This window comes from Bombus impatiens, unplaced genomic scaffold, assembly GCF_000188095.3.
Source record: "Bombus impatiens unplaced genomic scaffold, BIMP_2.2 scf_0382, whole genome shotgun sequence".
In the NCBI taxonomy this organism is placed as follows: domain Eukaryota; kingdom Metazoa; phylum Arthropoda; class Insecta; order Hymenoptera; family Apidae; genus Bombus; species Bombus impatiens.
The window spans coordinates 979,892-995,939 of NT_176801.1; the positions used below are offsets into that span (position 1 = coordinate 979,892).

Here is a 16,048-nt window from a genome sequence, read left to right on the forward strand (position 1 = left end):
GAGAGAGAGAGAGAGAGAGAGAGAGAGAGAGAGAGAGAGAGAGAGAGAGAGAGAGAGAGAGAGAGAGAGAGAGAGAGAGAGAGAGAGAGAGAGAGAGAGAGAGAGAGAGAGAGAGAGAGAGAGAGAGAGAGAGAGAGAGAGAGAGAGAGAGAGAGAGAGAGAGAGAGAGAGAGAGAGAGAGAGAGAGAGAGAGAGAGAGAGAGAGAGAGAGAGAGAGAGAGAGAGAGAGAGAGAGAGAGAGAGAGAGAGAGAGAGAGAGAGAGAGAGAGAGAGAGAGAGAGAGAGAGAGAGAGAGAGAGAGAGAGAGAGAGAGAGAGAGAGAGAGAGAGAGAGAGAGAGAGAGAGAGAGAGAGAGAGAGAGAGAGAGAGAGAGAGAGAGAGAGAGAGAGAGAGAGAGAGAGAGAGAGAGAGAGAGAGAGAGAGAGAGAGAGAGAGAGAGAGAGAGAGAGAGAGAGAGAGAGAGAGAGAGAGAGAGAGAGAGAGAGACTGAGACGTCGCGAGCGCGAGGGGGAGAGGCCCGGCGCCGCGGCACGTCGCGACGCTCAGTCTACCGGCGTCGCCCGTGCAACATGAACGCTTCGTGCTGCTACTTTGCCGGTTAAAGTCGCGTGGAACCTCGATCTCTCACGGTCTCGCTGTCGACACGCGGCCTTATAAAATACAGCTGAATATTTTGTGCGTTATTTTGTGAATATTTTGTGAAATGCGGTTGTGCCGAGAACACAAGTTGGTTCGTTCCGATACGACGAAGAATCGTGTATTTTCAGTTTACGGTTCGTTGTGGCGTTTTGACACAATCTCGAAATGATCTGCCCCCTCACTGGTAATTTGAAGCGTGAATTTTTGGTGAACAGTTATATATAATATAGAGAGAGATTTAATAAACGTTGAATTTCACTTTTCTCTACATCGAGCGAAATAATTATAATCACCTAAAAATCCGGAGTCTTGGAAATATTTTTAGAAAGCGCAACATTTTCCTGTTCTTTGGCACGTTGCTCGGAATAATTGCGGACGATTTTTAAAGACGAATCAACTTGGCTTTCCTGGCTCGTGCTACGCATCGTCGTCTATGAAAGTACAACAATTTTATTGAAATAAGAACAAGATATACTCGAAAGATTCGCGCGAATCTTCTTAGAAAGATTTAATCGATCAATTTCTATCGATAAAATGGGATTATCGAAAATGTTTCAGCGCGGAATCCTGCGATCAAAATGAATATATGATCTCTGTTGTGGTTGCAGTTTTCTAGTGTTAAGCTCGATATATGTAAATTGCCAGTACAACGAGGATTGTAAAATTTATGCTTTTAAAAACTGGGACAATGATTTTTTAATGATCGTATTTTGATTCTTCGTAATTCGAAGATGGAATTTTATCGCAAGTGGAAGAAAACCCCCTCTTTCGAGGGGAGAATTTTTCACGAAGAAACCAAGTTATCGAAGTAACGAAGAATTTACGAAAAGTGGACGAAGCGGTAAAAGTTCTGGAAATATTTTCACCGACGCGGATTTCACGTTGCTTCTAGCTTCTTTACTTTTCTTTCAACGACATCGATTCGTGTCGGAACACTTTGCTTCGAAAATTCGTCTGGGACGTCTCATTGTCAGATAAATATCCAAAATCGCTTGAAATGCGATCTCGTTAAGTTACTCGTTATTTCTAAATTCTTGTGAATCAACTATATCATATATTTGTCAACGACTATTGCTGTAACCCGTTCCTTTATTTAGAAATCTTTCCCACGTTGCTATATCGCGCAACTTTAGTTTACATATCCAATTCATACGTGTGTATGTTGATCACAGGAGGTGACATTTACCCCGCTTTTATTTTAGTTTACAAGATTCTCTCTCTCTCTCTCTCTCTCTCTCTCTCTCTTCCTCTTTCATAAAATTATGGATCAAATCGTGGATCATTAATAATGTCTGATTCATCGAATAGATAATATTTATGGCATATTTCCAAATTAAATATAAATGAGCTTTTAAAACTTTTCTTTTTTATTCATTATAAATACGGATCATGATTCTTTCTCTCTCGTTCACATTTACTCCGTAAGAGAAAGAAGGAAAGGGAAGAGATACGTACTCTTCCCCTATCACGTATATATGAATAGCGCGACATTTTAAAATTGCATCGTCACTTTTATTAAAATTCTACTATTCATTGGTCAGTTCGTCAGTTTATTGGTGTTCGTTTTCTCAAAATCATTATATACAAACAGAAGAGAACTCGTTCATTATCTGTCGGTAAAATTAGAAGCGCGTTTTCTGGAATATAAATAAACCATTCCGTAATACTTGAACGACTTTTTTCTCTCATTGTCTAAATTTACTATCATGGCCAATGAGAAAAAAAGACAAGATTCTGAATTTTTAATTTTTTACTACTACTTACTTGCAACAAGGTTATTCCGCATAAATTTGATATTTCCATCAATATTTTAGAAAATGCAATACATTTTAATTTCCAATGCTTCATTGACACGCCAGTGCCACTTTTTTCTGAAATCACTAAATATAAATTAACGTTGCTGTCCGTACGTGTGCAAATATTTTCCTCCACTTTTATCAACACGAATGCTACTACAATAATATTACACATGCTATTAATATATATGAATTAGCGGTATAATAACGATATAATAATGAGTGTAATGATTAAAACGATCAAAAGAAAGACTTGGCATCGTCTTACGTCGTGCGAAATTTAAATAGTTTACTTGAAACTTCAAATCTATGATATATGAAAATTAAATACACGGTTCGTGCAAGTTCGTGCAGTTTGAAATATTATTGCTAGAATTAATTGATAGTAGTCTTTCTATCTATGTTGCATCGTCTTAAACAGAGTGTGACAATCAGACGAGTCGAGGATAACGAATTTCTTAAATAAGAAAATTCTTTCATAACGTTTGACACTTACAAATGTCAACTTTTAAATTGCATATTAACATTTTAGAAGGAAATGTTATCGCGTCGCCGTATTCTAGGACAATTTTAATAAAAGATAAAGTCGGAGTTTCCTATTTGGAGGCCATCGGTCAGGAACACGGTAAACACCACACGTTTACCGTCTTTTACACATAAGAGAGTAATTATCCTTACGTTTCAGCAGTCAATCAATATACGTTATCGTCAGCCTCTTCAACGCTTACGTATTTGAACATTGAAGTATTAGTCGGATCGAGCAAAAAGTGTTAGAATTACGGGGGCCGATGTTAATTAAGCCAAGCTAACATAACAGTTAAATTGACATTACTCGCAGCTTACAAAACGTTATACATTGCCTTCTTCAAGCGTTTCGTATTAAGATGCTTCCTCTTTGCCACCAAGTGACATAAAATAAGTCGGAAAATCAACAAATACGTTATATCTTGGTTTTATTGTCATCTTCGTTTGGAATTTCGTATCTATATGACATTCTATTAAACGAGTGTCCACGTATCTTACAACGATGATGTACACGGGATACTATTTGTCCATTAAAATAACTTTCGCGTTGAAGTTTTTCATTCAGGAAAAATGGACGCGTTCAAAACTCTAAGGTTAAAAATCTACAGACGCGTTAAAAGAAACAAGTTTCTTTAATTTCTGACATTATCGATGAAAAATATACAAGAATTTATTAGAAAATGTTTTACCGCTGCCGAAATGCAAACAAAAAATAGATTTTAATGCGACTCGGGAGAGGTCGTTCCAGTTTTACTACGTTTACGAGAGAAACATAAACATTTCGTAGCACTTTGTAGCATTTCGTAGCATTTCGTAGCATTTCGTGGCATTTCGTGGCATTTCGTGGCATTTCGTGGCATTTCGTGGCATTTCGTGGCATTTCGTGGCATTTCGTGGCATTTCGTGGCATTTCGTGGCATTTCGTGGCATTTCGTGGCATTTCGTGGCATTTCGTGGCATTTCGTGGCATTTCGTGGCATTTCGTGGCATTTCGTGGCATTTCGTGGCATTTCGTGGCATTTCGTGGCATTTCGTGGCATTTCGTGGCATTTCGTGGCATTTCGTGGCATTTCGTGGCATTTCGTGGCATTTCGTGGCATTTCGTGGCATTTCGTGGCATTTCGTGGCATTTCGTGGCATTTCGTGGCATTTCGTGGCATTTCGTGGCATTTCGTGGCATTTCGTGGCATTTCGTGGCATTTCGTGGCATTTCGTGGCATTTCGTGGCATTTCGTGGCATTTCGTGGCATTTCGTGGCATTTCGTGGCATTTCGTGGCATTTCGTGGCATTTCGTGGCATTTCGTGGCATTTCGTGGCATTTCGTGGCATTTCGTGGCATTTCGTGGCATTTCGTGGCATTTCGTGGCATTTCGTGGCATTTCGTGGCATTTCGTGGCATTTCGTGGCATTTCGTGGCATTTCGTGGCATTTCGTGGCATTTCGTGGCATTTCGTGGCATTTCGTGGCATTTCGTGGCATTTCGTGGCATTTCGTGGCATTTCGTGGCATTTCGTGGCATTTCGTGGCATTTCGTGGCATTTCGTGGCATTTCGTGGCATTTCGTGGCATTTCGTAGCATTTCGTAGCATTTCGTAGCATTTCGTAGCATTTCGTAGCATTTGATAGGATTTCGTGCGTTTCATTCGAGAGACGAGTTCATTTCACGCGTTACGCGAAAGACAAGACGTATGCAAACGCGGAAGTTGTGACGCGCTATATCCGGGAATCCAGGCAGACAGAAAGTCCAATAAACGTTATAACGTTATAAGGAAGGACAGAGGACAACCGAATGTAATATTCCGTGGCGTCAAAAGGACGTGTCTCGTATCTTTTATCTATGTAAGATTGCAAACTCCCCGTCACACGGGTTTCATACAAACAATGACTGTTACTGCTACTGTTTCACCGAGAAACGAAGGAATTTATTTAAATGTACCCTTTATAATTTTCTATTCAGCGCGAAGATGAATATTTTCAGATAAACCCACGTTATGTAACATAATATTACGACGTGAACAGGAATATAATGTCTTATTACTAAAATAGTATGTACCGAGAATATTTTATTTTCCACAAAGAGAATGTAAACAGACTCGAGGTTTTTCCCTGAAACGCTTAAACACCCGATTGTCAAAGCGAGTCCGCCTTTCTTACTTGCAGTTTTCGTTGCAATAAATAGTAAGTAATCGCGTTACAAGAGTTTCTTTCATCGCGTCAACATTCGTTGATTGTAAACGCAATAAAGAAAGAAAAATATTATTATTGACAGAAGAATTTATGAATTTATGAAACAAGTAGAAATGTTCTTTTTATGCAGCATACACAGACACAGTCAAGAAATACTTGTTACGTATAAAAAATGAAATTTCATCAAAAATGGGTATACAATGTTTGTGCGAATAGCCATCGATAAACGCGTACACTATGCACGTTTCGTCCCCAACACAAGATACTGTATTCACATGCCAACGAGCGTCTTTCTTCCATACGAGTTACACGAGCTCGGTTTCCCAGTTTTAAACATACATCATGCTTCACGATTACGCAAACCGTTCTTTATTTTTCCGCAAGTTCGTCGTTTGATCGTGAGCAAGGACGTGTGCATACGATTGCGAAAGTACGTAATTCATTGACAGAACGACAAGGACTGGCACGCGTACGTAAGAGGCTTTATCGAGAAAATAGATCCGTGTCGGTCGATGGTTAACCTCTTTATTGGTGAACCGACTGGCGTTCGTTCCGCGAGTGCGTTTCATTACGAACGCTCGCACCGGAATCGCCTTGGAAATCGTTGCTGTAATTCGAGCCTTCCGGATACAAGTCGTGTTATTAGAAATTATAGCCCGACATCATATATACATATATACATATATACATATATACATATATACACAGTTCGGCGACATTGCTAGCCAATTTCTTCAGAATGTAAATAATATACCGCTATCGAAACGCGTTTCACGATCGCTAGATGATACGTATCTGTACAAGGTAATTCACGTTATTGCTAGACAACGTGTACAAACCTTTTCTCATAAATATGTATCCGATAAGTATTAGAAAATGACTTTTTCTCCTTTCGATCGATTCATACTACGTTGTAATCATCCATTACACCTTCCTGAATATTTTTCATTGCACGATACAATTGTTCTTTGTTTAATTTACTTATATCGTATAGATACCAAGGCAGTTGCTTAGAATAATTAATCGAACAAACGTTAGTCAGGCTCCGATAAATCTTCTAATAAGAAAAGAGAAGAAAGAAACAAAGTGCGTGGATACACTTGCGAAAAGAATTGTGTCACGCAACGATAAATCTTTTTCAAATATTTGTGGTTTAGCATGCTATCGTAAACGCTGCGTAGACCCTACGTAGACGCTACGTAAACGCTGTGTAAACACGTAGCACATAGGTAGTAGGTATGTATGTATGTAGAAATTTTTTCTTGCAGTTGTTCTATGCAATTGACGCTTTGCTCGTTGTTCTATGATTTCGGAATCGCTCTGTACACGTACTGCTTTCGCCTCGTAGATCATCGATAATTCACAGATCATACGTATCGAAAACAACTTGGAAAATATCAGTGTACAAAGGGGAGTCCCAGATCCTAGTAATAAGTAAATTACGATCGCAATATATAACGTAAAATTCTGCTAAAATTCTTGATTCGCGTTCGAAATTGCTGATTCGTTTATCCGCTTGGAAATTGCCGTCCGTTTTGGTCCGAACATTGAGGACCGACCGTGTCAAATAACAGCGCTTTATAGGTCTTTAAGATTGGTGTTCGTGTTAAGGGCAAGGGCCTTTCGATGGGACAACGTGTTTGGGTGAACGAGCAGTTTGTGCTTGCGTTTGGGGGCCTCCGGACATTGGGCAGGCTAATTTCAACGACAACGCTACAAGCTTAATCGAGCTTTGGCGAAACGAAAAACTCGTTCATAGTGCTTCGCGTAATAACGACAACGAACCTCGATCTTGCCGATTTTTCAGATTCTGCGTTCTTCTTACTTTATTTTGAATTAATTTGCGCGTGATTTTTCCATCAGCCAACAAATTTCCAATTCTTAGTAATTCTTCGATAAATGGAAGATACGTAGTAGGAGGAGTGCGTTTTCTCCACTATTTCGTAAATTATTAGTTACAACTATGAGTATAAATTAACGATTCGACAAAATCTTTCTTAAAGCGGAGAACATTATTGAAGAAATAACGACAATGCTATTTAATATAATATAATATGATAACGACTCGTTGCTATTTAAATATCAGGTTTCTTTCAGGCCATATTAAGTCTTTAGCAGGCAAACGAATATTCTCTTTGAGTTGTTCGTAACGTGAAATGTCATTTTAATATAGGCAGAAGTAAAAAAATCACACCTCACGTTTACACGACTCGCCTGAAAAATCAATTAGTCATTATTCTAAGAAGGCATGAGTTCACTCTTCCGAAGAATGCACGTTGTTACGATTACGTAAATGTTTCTACGTTTGCAACTTAAGTATTATCATTTCGTTGAATATTCAAATTATACGAATCGTTTGTTGTTCTTCAGCTTTTAAGGATACCTGCTGATTCAAATCATTTACATTCTCTTTTAAATGACTCGTGACAGATTATTTCGAGGTTATTTGATTATTTTGATGAAATAAAAAACTCATAGATCTCTTTCATTCGCCTATGTATAGACAGGATGCAACGTAGCAGTACTAATATATCTTTCTTAATACGTATGTCGAAAGCTAACAGTTTGCCGCGCTTTCGAAATCGTAATGCTCGAGGCACGTAAGCTTTCGATCACAAGGTATTTCAATTTTCGCACACCACCCTGCTCCTTGTCCCAATAGCTTTCTTTCGTCCGTTACCGTAGAAAGTAATGCCGACGAGAACAGCACTCGCGCGGATAAAAACAACACGAGAAAGAACGAAATAAATAAGTTGATGTGATATCGTACGTTCCAAAAACATTATACTTGTATGGATAAAGCTTAGCGTGGAAAATCACGAAGAAGCCGAAATCAAGAAGAATGTCGATGAAAATCGATCAAACAGACGGAAATACGCGGATTTTGCGGCGGTTGCACGTCGCGTCGTATTCTACGGTTATCCGGCCCGATTCAGCCTTATCGTCGCGAGCGATTTGCATACGCAAACGTCTGTCGGCATCCAATCGCGGCCACCGTGTCGTCTCTATGAATATTGCAGTATGTAGATCCAGCCCTCTTGAACTTGCTCTACCGTCGCTATTATTTTCTCTTTTTGCCAAGTCACCGTGTGCCTTTTTCACCCGAAGGTCGCTCTTCCAATCCCTCGAACGCGTTACTCGTTCCTACGTCGTACGAAGCGAATGCACGATCGCCGGTCCCTCCGATTTTTCTCCCTTCGAAGCAACTTAATGGGAATTTCACGAAACTTTTCACCTGCACGATAAGTGATTTTTAAGAAGAGGCCGTCGAATGCGTTTTGTTGCTTCGCGTTGTGCGTTTGCCAAGCTGAACAACGAACAGGAGAACTTATTATTTCTTATTATGTTAATAACAACTTATTATATTAATACCACAAAACGAACAATTCTGAACGTCCACGTTTTCCAGGATCGAACGGAGTATGCAGACTGTGTGGGAATAAATCTTCTTTCGTTATTTCATAAGCGTTTGTGGTTCGAGTTGCGTTTAATATTTTCTCGTACTTAAACCCCTGGGTCCTACTTAAACCCCTTTAAGCATCGAGCAGTTCAAGTATTTCGGCATTATCGAAAAATGATAATGCAACTTATTAAAGACTTTGTCGGTTATTCGAAAACATTGTTGCTACGTTGCGGTCGGCGCAATAACCAATAAGCTTTGTCGAAAAGGCCAATCTTATGTCGTATTCCTGTCAAATCGATTTTCGATAGAAGAAGAGTAAACCTTCTGTACTAAAAGTAAATGGAGTGTAATTTCACATTCGGTAAGGCATAAGACCGAAGATGGTTGACAATAGAGATTTTCATTGAAACGGTTGTCTCGTGTTTTTGTAAAGAAGACGAGACACTAAAGACACTAAAATTAGGACCAGTTTCATAAAAAGCAAATACACGTTTATAGCTTAATTAGTCGATATTTTGCTAACGCAATTCTTGCACATTTTTACAGCGAATCTTCCTGAAGTCGAAAATTTCACCTTGAACGGAATAGTTTTCCTTTTTCCATCTTGCACCGGTCAAAATAATACAAGAGAGGAAAGAGGTGGAAATCAGTAAAGATAGGACGTGCATATTGGAAATTGGAAATTGGAAATTGCAAGCACGTTTTATTAGCTTTTGGAAAGTGAGACGTTGAGAAACGTCTGCGTAAAAGGGGTGAGAGTAAAATAGACAACAAACAAAGATAACACAATGGCTGGCGATAGTATTCGCTGCATTCTATATCGAAACGAAGAAATTGAAACGACGGATGAGTCTATTCTGCAGAGTGGTGTTTGCGAATCATCTGGTCGACATTTGCTCGTCTGATCGCTCGATACTTGGCTCCCGATAGGACGACAAGTTCCATCAGGAAATTATCCGTCTGCACTGAATTAGTCGCTCGCGTATTTCACTCTGACCGAAGACACGCCGGTAGAAGTTTTGCTCCTGTATTTAGCTTATATTATATTATACATACGTATATCGTGTTGATTTGTGGCTCGATACTTGAAATATCTTTGCTGTCTATCGCCTAATCGTTCTTTCTTTTTTCTCTCTTTTTTGATGTATTTGAAAAGCGTCACGAAATTTCTGAATTCAACCGTCATCACTTTCCCGAAAGCATGATAAGCGTATCTAGGTTCGTATTTTATACGAAGATGTAATGTTTTCATTATTTCCAATCTAAATCAGATTGATCAATCGAGCGTTCAATTATCGTCTGTCTACTTCGAGTACGGGATTGCCAATCGTCGTTAGATAAGAATAGAATTTTCTCTGCGATTTATTTCCACGTCATTAAAACAGATATATCGAAAATGTTGCCTTAAATGCGAAAAATAGAAATTACTCCTACATATTCTACATGTCCACTCTTTCATAATCAGTGATCTAATCTTATTGAATAATGCGTTTGATACCAGCATTGCGTTCAGCATGCCTGATGATAAAAGTTCTCTTCGTATTCACAAGCTTCGTCAAGCATCGACGCGACACTCGAGTTTCATTGACTGATGAGAACAGGCGAAAATTGATTTATTAACGTCGAATGACAGCAACTATTCGCTTCGTTCGTTCGTTCCATCTTCATCGTTTATATGCAATGGTCCGCGTTTCACAGTGAAGTTGACTTTCATTCTGTCTAGATCGTCGCGCTTTGATATCGTCAAACTCCCACAATTCTCCTACAGTTCCAAAGACTTTTAAATCGCTAAAACCAAAAGATAAAGCTAAAAGACACGATCTTCGAAATTCATTACGGTAATGGTAACGGAAAACATCGCTATCGCGATCATCAACACATTTTTGGCCACGCGTTTCCAGCATATCCCGAAATTTTTTTCCCTCCTACTTTCTTCGTTTTCCGCTTTTCCCTTTCCCCTTTTAAGTTAGCCTCATCCAAGCTGCGTGATCTGTCGTCGAAGCGAACCAACATTTTACGGCTCTTCTCTCGGCTCACCGAGTTCTGGAACAAGCGATTTAGCAAATGTGGATTGTTTACTTGAACTTTATTCGACCACGCATTCGCGCCACTCATCCTCCGTGCCAGTTGCAATCTCATCGGTCTCGTTTCGCCGGTTTCGATCGTGTTTTAAACTGGTTGCTGACTCCAGCCCTAAATCGATAAGTTACCGATCAACTTATCGCCGGTTAATCGAGTAGATTAAACTAGGCTTCGCTATTTTCCGCTGGCCAACAAGAGACGCGGTGGTTATGCGATTTGGTTTGGCAGTATTGTACGTTTAGTATTAGTACGATGAAAATAATCTGAATTCAGGATCATTGTGAACCTATTATTCAATCATCAATCAAGAATCAAATTAATTTATTGGAACAATTCTATCTGTACAATAAAGTAACGGAATTGCAGTATCGCTATGCGGTTATTAAGAGTGCTAGATATGGAAAGGTGTACAGAATGCACGCAATGTATGTTATACACGAGCGTGCAAAATGTCTGAAATGCCTGAAATGTCGGAAATATCGGAAATGTCTGCAGTAAAATGCTTGTTGTAATATTCAAAGCGTGAAAATCGAATCTCTCGAGGGGTTCTGTTTCTCTAGCTGTGGTCATAGAAACGTGCATAAAAAACATCGGTAAAATAATTGATTAACGAAGATAATAACATTTCCGTTTCCAATCCTAATTAGCATACGATACGTTTAAAACGATAATCAATATCGATAAAAGGAGGAGCTTCTTTGCAAGATTCTGCTAAATGATTACGCTTTATATAACGGAACAAGGTTAACAAATTCTCAGACAACATTGCAATGTCCTTTTTACGCGAAAACGGAGGGCCGTTTCTTTGAAAACAGAAAAAATCACCGCACGATGGAATTGAAAAAAAAAAAAAAATAGAAAATGGAATGGGCACAATGGAAAAGATGTATAGAAATTTTCGAGCGTAGTTTAACGCGTGTCGCGTGATCCTAGCCTTGTCGCGCATCTGTCCGCATCGAGGAAAGTGTGTCTTACGCAAACCGATGTCCCTGAGACGATGTTAATCCCTATTTATACCTATAGCGGCTACCAAAGGTATTGTCACGCTTACTGGCTTTGTTATAACGTTCGCGTACTGATTAATTAAATCCAATTTCATTTTCTGTCATTCATTTATATATAGTATCATTTATATATAGTATCATTTATATATGGTATCATTTATATATAGTAGCACGTTTATATAACTACAGAAATTTGATACTGAAAATGAAGTAGAAAACCTGACGAAAATCTACGATCTACAATTTCAATACATATATAGCATAATGCATGTTTGTTTTCTAATTCGTTTCAACGTTACTCCGTAACGCTACTCAATATCGATTGTCATTAGCGACACTGTAAATTTCACTTTAAAATGTAGTAGTAGTAAAATATACTGGAATAGAGAGAGGAAGCGAAGAGGGATTCATCGTATACATATGTTTATCCCTATCAGTTCTCCGCTATTATTCCAATCTATTCCATACATTTGTCATCTTGCTTTCGCCCTTGTCCTCGCAACATGTGTTAACGATATTCGGTAATGTAGACTCGTGACAATGTTGAACAGACAGTTCGTGATTTCAATGGAATTGCGCTCATCAGCCGCCGCAAGTCAGACTCACGAGGATCGTTCGAGTTTTGTCCAAGCTTAGGGGGCAAGCGATCGATCTTCGACGAACGTCAAAGGAATTCCTTCGAACGCACCAAGTCCACTTTTCACTTTCCACTTGGTTGTTTGATCGTATTAGCATCGATTGCAACTCGTTCGGCCAACTCGTTCTATTAACGTATAAAATAAATCTATAACGTAGAAAATAAATCTTCCTTCTTATATTTCGCATCTTTTGCACAGCTCACGCGCAATATTGCCCCTTTTACCTTCGCTCTACATATTTATTGCGTAGCTTTTTTAAGCTCAGCTGTGTAGCTTTGCTTTATACTTATTCCGTATACCCCTGCTCCCTGCTCTATACTTATTCCGTATTTATTTCACTCTGTTTAGTGTTTTCGTTCCGCGATATGTATATTGCTTTCCCTATATTTCATATATCTTGTTCCGTTTAGCTCGTGTAATATGTTTCTCTCATTCCTATTCTTCCTTTATTCTTTTCCCACGCTATATATACGTACGTACTTCGCTTTTCTTTTATCTTTTTATTTTACTTTCAAAGCCAATTTCTGCCGTCTGTCTATTTTCACTCATTATTTCAACTTCATTTTTAGATTAAAAGTACAGTTGTTCAACTTTTCTTTCAGTACTTCCAATTTAACCTTCTTTTACTTTATTTCAAATATTTGAAATCCCATTTTTTTCACTTTATCTTCGTTGTCTATCACTGATTTTTATCCCAAATAGAGGCTGAAAATCAAAGATCATAAATGCACGTTCACACTTGAGCGTTTGAACCTACATAGTAGAATAGGTAGAATAGATAGAATAGGTAGAATAGGTAGAATAGATAGAATAGATAGAATAGGTAGAATAGGTAGAATAGGTGGAAAATATCTCACGAACATGTATCGTATACCCTACATAGCTTACCAAGATGCGAAAAGATCGTAGCAAGGATATGAAATTTACACTGTACTCTGTTCCAATCGGCAAAATCTTATCATTCTCGCGATATACGATATTCCGAAAATTTATCCAGTGGCGAATTACAAGTTAATGTAACTATGCATTAAGCAGCAAAGACTCCGCATTCCATCGTAATTTAACCGGGGAGTTAACCCGTCTTTCTCAGTTAATAGGTTCGAAGAGAAGCGAGAAAGGAACGAGATAGGAACGTTGAACCTTGGGTGGTGGCGGCAGCCAGTGGCCTTTAAATTATAGCCACGATCATGAATATAAACCGAGCTGATTCCACGAACGTGAGGGTGGAATCGTTGATGGGGAACATCTTAACGTAACGATCGGTTGCTTGATGAAACGTTAATAACAACTACATAGATTCCAAGTAACGAGCGCCTCGTTTCTCTGCCTCGTTGAGCCAGCTAAATAAAAAGCGTACGCTTGAAAAGCAGATGTAAATGTAGCAGTAGTTGAAAGCGTCGCATAGCTTTTAATTACCTGAAAGACAACGAACGTTCAGCCGTTTAATTTTCTATTTTCTTAATTCTCCTCGTCCGGATTTCCTTTTTTCTTCTTGTTACTTTCAAGTTCAAATATTATTTAGCTACTTCGAGGTCGTTAATTCTGCATTTCGAATGACTCGATTAGTCGCGATTCGTCGATGTGGCAATTTTACATAAACACCTCCTTGGTCTTTTCGATTCGACAACGAATTTGACCAATACTGCCGAATCGGTAACGACACGAAGCAGCATTCGCGCGATTCCTTCCACGTATCTTCATCGAAAAATCAACTCTGCGCTTATTTCCTTCGTTTATTCGTCTATTCGTTTATTCGTTTATTCGTTTATTCGTTTATTCGTCTATTCGTTTATTCTGCTATTCGTGGAATCTGGCGAGCTGCACACGAATACGTTTCCCATTGTGTTTTGGTATTGCACGTCGTCGTAAAGAAAGTATGAATTACCTTCCTATCAGATTCTCGTGTTTCGATTCAGAAGAGGTGAAATAACGTTCTTTCACTTTACTATACTCAGCATTTACTTTTGACCATCTGCTACGAAGAATGCAACGAGATCCAACAAAATAAAACACAACCAAGAGGCTAATACTTGTATATACAATCGTTACATTATATACATTATATACAATTCAAGTAGCTGCAATTCAATTTTGAAAATTACACGGAACGCTAACCTTAGATTTTAAATTTTCACGATGGCTGGAAATGCCATGATATTCGCTTCTCGGAAGCAATCGTGTTTGCATTTTACATTTGCATTTTGCAATTGAACTTTGCGCCAACGTTTCGTAGGCATTGCTGTCTCCTATCATACCGAGCGATGTTTCGGTTTCGATGTTGGCTGATCAAACTGATGACTCACTCAACTCGGAAGTTCCAACCGGATGCTCGACCATCCGCTAGATCTAACCGGAAATCGTTTCATCGATCAATCGTTGATTGGCCAATCGGATTAAAAAAACCGAGAGGGTGGGTTGTCAAATCGAGTTGATGTTACACCCGTTCTTCCTATTCCAGTTGTTTGAACGTTATTAGTCGTTGTGCTATTAGTCCTTGTGCTATTACACGAACAAACGATCGAGTCGGCGTTCGCTGCGAGTAATTACGACGTTGATTACAAATTACCATCTTTAAAAAAGCTGCACTTAAGGTAAACAAGAAACTTTTAACGAGGGAAAAATTTTGCTCACCTGTCAAATCGGATAATGTAAAACGTCACTAGCGTGTACTAGAGTAACTGGCAAGAATATTCAAAATCTGTAATATTCCTATAACGATTATCGCAATTGCCAGGAGAACAAATAAAATTCACGACGAGAGACATTTATACTCGTCCAGTGTAGTGGGCAAAAGGATGTCATTAGTACATTTATTAAAGTAATGGCAACTGCAATTAAATTAGCGCGTTCAAAGCAACAGTGTTGATAAAACCTTCTACCTCTTTCCAGGAAATGGCTAGAATTAGAACAGGCTAACGGGACCAAACTAAACAGACAGAAAGAGGCAAAAGAATTTTTATGTTCTTTAGAGTTATCGTGTAAATTGATTTTGTCTGCTTTATTACGAGCATCCGAACGATCTATATCTGCTTATAATAATATTATTATATCGCTATCAGCTCACGTTCTTAATATAATGCTACAATGTATCGTATCTCTCTTCGTATTGCCGTGTTACGTACGGTGTGATATCACGTTGATAACGTCATACTATTATTAACATGTCAATTATCTCGTATTTTATATTATTACATAAAGCACGTAAAGCACGTAATTATTTTGTACAGAATCTATTTCAACGTAAGTAACTATACCGTGTACATATATAATGTTTATGTATTCTTCTTCACGATCACGCGCAAACTAGTTGCTACTTTTAAGTAGGTACTTACCTACTTAAAAAAAGTCTTCGTAAAGAAGTTGGAAAAAAAAAAGAAAATTATCGAGGAAGAAAATCAATTCCGCAACACTAATATTAAGTCAAACCATTCGTTATATCTATTAGAAGCCCCGTTTAAACGAATTCTTCTTGCTGATTGCAAAGGAAAGAAATTAGTCTGTTTGTTAATGTATAATAAATGCTGCAAACAACACGAAACCAAGAAATGTTAACTTTGATTAATTCGACGTAGACTAATCAGATTACAGGCGTAGATCATAGATAGCACGATCATAGCACGATCATAGCGAGTGTAGCGAAGATTCAAGGTCTAGATCACTTGACAGCATAGCAGATACCACGTGAGAAATGCGCGTTCGAAAATGGAGATGCGAAGCTTCAATGGGCGTAATTAATGGCACACGAAATGCCGTAGTTCCGGCGGAAATGTGAA

General features: G+C 38.6%; 1 protein-coding gene across 4 annotated transcripts in view; it reads left to right on the forward strand.

Annotated features, from left to right (window-relative positions):
* The window catches only part of LOC100741702 (octopamine receptor beta-3R-like), a 101,288-nt gene that overhangs the window by 51,463 nt on the left and 33,777 nt on the right, over window positions 1-16,048 (forward strand). The window contains exons 1-2 of one of the 4 annotated variants that reach the window (XM_024368009.2): window positions 534-823; window positions 1,198-1,480. The exons of 1 other annotated variant lie outside the window; for it this stretch is intronic. The gene's annotated coding sequence lies outside the window, so the exon portion shown is untranslated. Of the gene's footprint in view, window positions 1-533; window positions 824-1,129; window positions 1,481-16,048 lie in introns of those variants that run through there. 2 more of the 4 variants (XM_024368010.2, XM_003489950.4) reach the window with 2 other exon arrangements.